This window comes from Crocuta crocuta, unplaced genomic scaffold, assembly GCF_008692635.1.
Source record: "Crocuta crocuta isolate KB4526 unplaced genomic scaffold, BGI_CrCroc_1.0 scaffold581, whole genome shotgun sequence".
Lineage (NCBI taxonomy): Eukaryota > Metazoa > Chordata > Mammalia > Carnivora > Hyaenidae > Crocuta > Crocuta crocuta.
The window spans coordinates 928,580-937,084 of NW_027528635.1; the positions used below are offsets into that span (position 1 = coordinate 928,580).

General features: G+C 38.3%; 1 protein-coding gene across 7 annotated transcripts in view; it reads left to right on the forward strand.

Annotated features, from left to right (window-relative positions):
• Positions 1–8,505, forward strand: part of SLITRK4 (SLIT and NTRK like family member 4) — a 694,124-nt gene that overhangs the window by 441,469 nt on the left and 244,150 nt on the right. For 5 of the 7 annotated variants that reach the window (XM_077755188.1, XM_077755189.1, XM_077755186.1 and 2 more), the window contains one exon: positions 7,299–7,395. The exons of the other annotated variants lie outside the window; for them this stretch is intronic. The gene's annotated coding sequence lies outside the window, so the exon portion shown is untranslated. The remainder of the gene's footprint in view (positions 1–7,298; positions 7,396–8,505) is intronic. 7 annotated transcript variants of the gene reach the window in all.

Sequence of the window (8,505 nt, forward strand, 5' to 3'; positions counted from 1 at the left end):
TTCAAGCTCCTCTTGACAGTCATTTATGAATGAGATCAAATATGAAAAAAAAATAATGTTCCCTTTAGCATTTAAGGGACATACCCAGAATGACTAGAATAAAAAAAAATAAATAAATGACAAGTGTTAGCAAGAATGTGGAGAAAAAGGAAACTTTATGCACTGTTGGTAGGAATTTAAACTGGTGCAGCCACTGGAATACAGTATAGAAGTTTCTACAAAAAATTAAACATAGAAATACCACATGATACCGTAATCACACTACTGGGTACTGACCCAAAGAAAACAACAACACTAATTTGAAAAGATATATGCACCCCTACATTGATTATAGCATTATTTTTTATTTTTTTAACGTTTATTTTTTGAGAGACAGAGTGTGAGTGGGGTGGGGTGGGGGGACAGAGAGAAAGGGAGACCGAATCGGAGACAGGCTCCAGGCTCTGAGCTGTCACACGGAGCCATACGTGGGGTTTGAACTCACAAACCGCGAGATCATAACCCGAGCCAAAGTTGATGGCTTAACCGACTGAGCCACCCAGGTGCTCCACAGCATTATTTACAATAGCCCAAATAAGGAAGCAACACAGTGTCCATCAATAGATGAATAGAGAAAGAAGATGTGCTGTAATATACACAGTAGAGTCTTAGTCATAAAATGGAATGAGATCTTGCCATCTGGAGCAACGTGGAGGGACATAGAGGGTGTTAAGCTAAGTGAATGAAGTCAAAGAAAGACAAACACCATATTATTTCACTTCTACCTGGAATCTAAAAAACAAAGTAGATGAATAAACAAGAAAACAGAAACAAACCCATTAATGTGGAGAATAGACTCACTGTTGCCAGAGAGGAGGGAGTGAGGGGATGGGCAAAATGCATGAAGGGGAGTGAGTGATGCCAGCTTCTAGTTGTGGAATGAATAGTCGCTGGGATGGAAGTAAGAAATATGGTCAGTGATACTGTCATCACGTTGTATGGAGACATATGGTAGCTATACTTGTGGTGAGCATCGCATAACTTACAGACGTGTTGAGTCACTGTGTTGTTCACCTGAAACTAGTGTAATGTTGTGTGTCAACTATGCTTTAACTAAAAAAACTAAGGGGCATATCTGTTGCGTTCTGTCATAAACTTTATAGATACAACACCATTATTTAAATAGTGAAGAACAAAATCTACCAGTTTACAAACAATAGAGTTGACATATGTTTATTGTCAACAGAAGACCTATTATTATTTCATTTAATTTATGCTGCCTAGAATTAAATGGTGTTTGTAGTCAGTCTACGTTTTCTCACAACATAATGTTAAATGACAAAAAATAATCTCCTTCAAGCAGGGTTTGTAGGGAATCTCTTGTGTGTTCTCTTTATAACATAAAAAAATCAGACTATGTGTTAATAGTCACATTTGTAACTTGGTAAGTGTTGATTAGAAAACAAAATGCAAGATGTAAAAGCTATTCCTATTCTAATAATAGTTTATATTAATATGTATTCATTTATTACTAAGGTATATACAATTACTTGAAAGAGTAGTACGTATCTATGAGAATTTTATTAAATTCACAAATAAGTGTTAATGATTTTAGAAATTTATATGTGATTAAAATAACTTCACACTCTCCAGAGGATTTTTTTCGTCCATAAGTTTGGGAAGCCTGGTATGTGTGTAAAGCTAACTATGTAAAATTTTTGTATAACAATCAATGCCTGGTAATGAGTAGATGGGTGATTTTATTTATTTCTTTACACTTGCTTGTATTTTGTAGTTTTTTGAAAAAATATTCATATCTTGCATTATTAATATATTTCCAAGAAATGAACAAAAGCTCTTTTAAAATCTGTGAATGTCTTATTTGTCATGTCAGCTGCTTCTCAGAAATACTAAGAGACTTAAAATCTAGATGCCTGCCTATTTAAAATACTGAAAAATACATTTGATACTTTGGCAAATCACTTTCTTTATTCCATTTTCCTTTTTAATTTCTCTTTTTCCTATTTCAGTAAAACCTCTGAAGTAAATGTTTCATCCATAACTGAGTTCTAATCATGGATACACCCAACCAATGGCTGACTTGACTTCTGGCATATCTCCTTAATTCTGAAATACCTTGTTCATTTAATAACACCTTCTGTAGCATTTTCTGTTATGAATTGTGTCACCCACAAAATGATATGTTGAAGTCCTTACCCACAGAACCTCAGAATGTGATATTTGGCATAGGGTTGTTACAGATTAAATTATTTGCGATGTGGTCATGTTGGAGTAGGGTGGACCACTAATTCATTATGAATGGCATCCTTATAAGAAGATGGCCACGAAGAGGACATCGGTAAGATGGCAGAATAAGAAGGTCCCCCTCTCATATTCTCCCAGAGCAATGATAATTTGACAGTCATCCACAGATAAACATCCATTAGTGGGATGCTGGGATGCAAGTAGGAAGTTTCAGAACTCTGGTGAAACCCAAGTTCAAGGAGGGCTGTTTTGAGAAGGCAGGCCCATGCCCAGGCAGTAGGCTCATTGACCACGGTTTTGCCTACAAACCCTGAAAAAGCCCTGTCCCCTTGTGGACTCAGCTATAGGCCCTTGGCCTTGGTCCTGCCACCAGCAACATTTCCCAAGGGACCTGGGAGGAGCCAGGTCCATCTGTGCTGCAGATATCCAGCCTGCCAAACTTGATCCCAGCTGTGGACCTAAAATGGCTCTGAAACTCTGTTCCATCTCCTTAGCCATGGTCTGAAGCAGTCTTACCCACCCAAGGATTTGCAGGTAGACACACACATGCTTGTCCCCAAGGTCAGGCCCACCAACCCCAGTCCAACTACAGATCTTGAAATGGCCCTGTATCTTGGCTCCAGCCCCTATCAACCAGGGTCTGAGAGAAGCCTTGCACAGGATGAGAATTGATGGGTGATATTATAGATATAGAATAAATAACCCCAAACATTTAAGAAAAGACCCTGAATAGCCAAAGAAATCTTGATAAAGAAGAACAAAGCTGGAGACATCACACTTCCTGAATTCAAATTATTTTACAAAGCTCTGATAATCAAAACAGTATGATATTGCCATAAAAACAGATACATAGACAAATGGAACAGAACAGAGAACCCACAAATAAACCCATGTATATATGGTCAACCCCTTCGACAAGGATGCCAAGAATATACAATGGTCTCTTCAATATCTGGTGCTGGGAAAACTGGATCTCCACATGTATAAGAATAAAATTGGACCCTTATTATATACCAAATACAAAATTTATTTCAAATGAAATAAAGACTTAAGTGTTAAGACCTAAAACCGTGAAATTCTTAGAGGAAAATGGGAAAACTTTGTCCTTGGCAACAGTTTGTTTTTTTAACTTGACGCCAAAAGCAAAGGCAACAAAAGCAAAAACAGACAAGTGGGGCTATATCAAACTAAAAAACTTCTGCCCAGCAAAGGGAACCATCAACAGAATGAAAAGGCAACCTACAGAATGGGAAAACCATATATTTTTTTAAGTTTACTTTTTTAGTAATCTCTACACCCAACGTGGGGCTCAACCTCATGACTCCTGAGATCAAGAACCACATGTTCTTCCAATAAGCCAGCCAGATGGGTGCCCCAGAAAACCATATTTTTTATTTTTGAAAAGGATTAATATCTAACATATATATGGAACACATACAACCCAATAGCAAAAAAAAAAATCAGATAATTTGATTTAAAAATGGGCCAAGGACCTAAAACATTTCTTCAAAGAAAACACCTACATGGCCAACAATAATATAAAAATGTCCTCAACATCAGTAATGATTAGGGAAATGCAAATAAGAAACACAATGAGATATTATTTCACACTTAATTAGGATTGGTATTCTTGAAAAGACAAGAAATAACAAGTGTTGGCTAGGTATTAAGAAAAGGGGACCCTTGCACATTATATAAGAAGATATAAATGGGTACAGCCATTATGGAAAACAGTATGAAGGTTCCTAAAAAAATTAAAAATAGAAATGTATAATTCAGCAATCCTACTTCTGAGTATATATCTAAAAGAAATGAAATCAGTGTATCAAAAAGATGTCTGCACTCCCATGTTCATGCAGCATTATTTACAATAATCAAAATATGGAAACATCCTAAATTAACATATGTGATGAATGAAGAAGTAAAGGAAATGAATTATATACATATAATGGAATGTTATCCAGTCATAACAAAAAAAGAAATCCTGCCATTTGTCACAACATGGATGAACCTGGGGGAGATATTGTGCTGAGTGAAATATTCTAGACACAGAAAGACAAATACTTTTTGATATCACTTATATGTGGAATCTAAAAAAGTTCAGCCTGTAAAAAATANTCTAATATAAAGCACAGTGACTATAGTTAATATTGTATTGTATACTTGAGATTTGCTAAGAGACTAGATCTTAAATATTCTCACCACCAAAAGAAATGGTAACTATGCGAGGTCATAAATGTGTTAATTAGCTTGATAGTGTTAATCATTTCACAATGTATAGGTGTGTCAAGTCATCACATTGTATACTTTAAATATATATAATTTTCATTTGTTAATTATACCTCAAGCACTCTGGAAAGAATAAAATGAAGATGGCCATGTGAAGACACAGAGACACACAAGGAGAACATCATGATGATGAAGGCAACTGCAGGACAAAAAATGCAAAAGTTTGCTGGCAAACCACCAAAGACTAGATGAGGGGGAAAAACATTCCTCTAGAGGTTTCAGAGAGAGCAAGACTCTATGGACAACTTCATTTCGGAGTTCTGGCCTCTAGGACTCTAAGACCATGTATTTCTATTGTTTAAGCCACCAAGTTGGTGATATGTTGTTACAGCAGCCCCGGGAAAGTAATACACACACTTTGCAGAGCTTATTAAAAAACAGCTGAACAGGTTCTGTAACTTCCAGTGTTTTATGCTTATATAAGCATAAAAGAGAAAAAGATGCAAAATGCTGGAAAGCCTGCATCAGTGGCCTTCTGGAGTTTCACCCTGTTGGAGAAGATGTGTGAAGGGCTCCAAGGAATTCACTCAGAGATTGGAGGTGTGTGCAGTGAGGAAGACAGGCATTTACCTCGTTAGATTTCTCCTTATGCTGGTGAATCTTCAAGTGTGATCCCCGGACCAGCATCATCATCATCATCATCATCACTTGAGAACTTGTTAGTCATGTAAATTACTGGGCCCCCCTCCAGACCTACTGAATCAGAAACCCTTGAGGGAGGTCCCCACCGTGTGTGTTTTAACAAGCACTCCAGGTGATTTTAATGAACACCAAAGTTTGCATACTGCTGATTTATCTCGTGGACTTGCTGGTTTGCCCTCTGTGCCTCCTTCAATAGAAAACTGGAAAGATATTATAGAGGGGGCAGCAGTGATAAAGCAGGTAGTCTCCATGTTGAGCATAATAAGGATGCATGATTTCATCACGGAGCAGGTAGGCACGAAAGATTTTGAGCCATACTGCTGTTACTGTAGTCAGAAGGGCTGGATGCAGGATTGAGGGCAAGTCTAGCGGCAACGTGCTATGGGGTATTCCCTTGAGTGTGAAGAATGGTGGGGCTGAGTGTGAAGAATGGGGGGTTGTTGAAAAGGTCTAGCTGGTGTGAATTGACCGTAAATGTTCACTTAAATCTGAATTTAGAGCTCTTGCATAGCATCCCTTAAAATATCTTCTCTCTTTGGAAAATAGGTTAACTTAACCTCAGGGCTTGCTGTGGTGCTGAGCCGGCAGACAAGTACTACCTCGTCCTCACTGTGGAAATTGGTGGGAGAAACGGGCTGGGAGTCATTTCTGCATAGAAAAGACAGATTTTTTAATGTAAATAATGTGAGAATGTTAAATTGCCATTTTTGTAAAGCTTGTCTTGCCTGGACTAACACAGCTTTCTTTCTCTTTGTTTTTGAGATGAGAGGAAACATGTGTATTCAGAAACCATACACAGATACATGACATTTGTCAAAGCTGCAATACGAGATGCAGGAAGTAGTTCTTGAATGGTTGTATGTTTACAAGATCAGATAACCGACAGTTTAGTCTAGAAACCAAATTCTAGACAATGGTGGGCCTGGATTAGAAAGGATTGGATTGAATTCTAAAATGCTGGGCTTTTGGGGCACCTGGGTGGCTCAGTCAGTTAAGCGTCTGACTTCGGCTCAGGTCATGATCTCATGGTTCGTGGGTTCGAGCCCCGCGTCAGGCTCTGTGCTGACAGCTACCTCAGAGCCTGGAGCCTGCTTCAGATTCTGTGTCTCCCTCTCTCTCTGACCCTCCCCTGCTCACACTCTTTCTCTCTCTCTCAGAAATAAATTAAAAACATTAAAAAATAAATAAATAAAATGGTGGGCTTTTCAGGTGTGGGGATGGGTGAAATAGGTGATTGGGATTAAAGAGTACATTTATCATGATGAAAACTGAATAATGCACATGATTGTTGAGTTACTGTATGGTACATCTGAAGCTGTCACTGTGTTAACTATACTGGAATTAAAATTTTTTAAAAACTTAAAAAATAAAATAAAATAAAATGGTGGGCCTTTAGATAGAATCCATTCACATAGGTGATAAATAATAGGCCACAGGCTAAATAAGTAGAAAAACTGGTTTCATGGACTTAAAGATTTAAAGTCCAGAGGAGTCATCTAAACCACGTCAATATATAATGCAAGAATATCCTCTACCATTTCTCTACAAGTGATCAACCAGCCATGAGTTGAATGCCTCTAGTGACAAGGAACTCACTGCTTCCTGAGGCAGACTATACCACTTTTGACCAGTGATATTGCTCTGAACGTCTGCCCTCGTATTGTACTGAGCTTGGCTTGCCTGTAACTTCTATTGGCCTACTGGTGGAGAATTGGGAGAATAAATACTGACTAAATTGAATAGAAATTGGCTTGGGCGAACCCTCTTGGGCCACACCAATTCCAATTATCTTTATTCAGGACATTAGTAATAATGAACGTTATATTGAAATATGCATTTGTTAATGTCTTAAGTAGAGCAGAATAAGTTACCTAGGAGACTGAACTTATCCATGTACCTACAAGATTAAATAAAATATAGATATGAAATATTTTTGTAATAGTAAAGTGCTACACAAATGCAATGGGCATTGTCACAGCAATGACGCTATCCGTCCTTGGCATGAAATTTTCCCAGGGCAAACAGTAGAGAAGGATTGATGTTGCTGTATAAGTGAAAAGAAAATGTGCCTAGCACCACTTTTGTGGGTAGACACTCACGTTTCATTTCTGTTTGGTTTCTAGCTCTACTCAGCTACATCACAAAAGGCAGGAAGGAATCAAGGCAATGATGTAGATACTGGAACCAACAGGAGTTGGTACCATGTGCTGGGAATTCAAGGTAGGCAGTTGGTTTGGGTTAGGTGAGTATTAACTGAGTGAAGCCACTGCTACAACACTTATTGCAAAGAGAATTTGAGGAAAGAAACTTAGATGTTATGAAGTAATATTGCTAATGCATTGGGCCACTTTATGACTTGAATATTTAGCCTTAAGGAACCAACATGTAGCTATCTGACCAGGCTAAGAGGCCCTCTCATCCAAGCTACTTTTCCCGCAAAGGATAACACATTAGCACATGAACTTGACTTAGTCTACTGATGTTGGAATGCTGGGAAGATGATTCTTCACTAGTTGGGGAAGGAAACACACTAGCTATTGAAGACAACTCAGGTTTGGTCTCAAACCTAATCTTTTCAATGCTGGGGTCCTACTTACATTTACATGTTTGCACACCTGTGCTTCTATAACTTCATAGCTTCTCATAGGGGCTTAATCAATACCTACTCAGTGACCCAAGCCACCAACGTAGTTTCCTTCAGGTCTTAGCAGCCTTTAAGGATCTTCTCTTGTTGAAATTGAAAATGTTTGGGGCACCTGGGTGGCTCAGTCGGTTAAGCGTCCGACTTTGGCTCAGGCCATGATCTCACGGTTGTTGGGTTCAAGCACCACATTGGGCTCTGTTGACAGCTAGCTCAGAGCCTGGAGCCTGTTCCAGATTCTGTGTCTCCCTCCCTCTCTGATCCTCCCCTGCTCAAACTGTATCTCTCTCTCAAAAATAAATAAAATGTTTTTAAAAAATAAAAATAAAAAAAAGAAATTGAAAACGTCTTCACATAAAATATGGTAGCAAGTGAAAGAGGAAAGCCAGTTGAGACCAAACCTTAAAGACCGAGTAAGTGTGTCCAATAGTAAAAGCTATCATAATAGAGGAATCAAACTGACTGATAAAAATCACATTATCTCCACGGGAGAAGCTATGAAAGGGGTGGAGGAAAAGGAACAAATGGAAAGTATAAGTGCGGTACTTCTCTCCCCAAGGCAGTTTGCTCGGCTGGGAAGAAGGGGTATAAAATCCTTCCCCTAAATATGTCTTTCTGAGTATTAATAAGTAAGTAGTTTCCATGACATAATTAAGTTACTGGATTTTATTTCACCCCACCTAATTGGG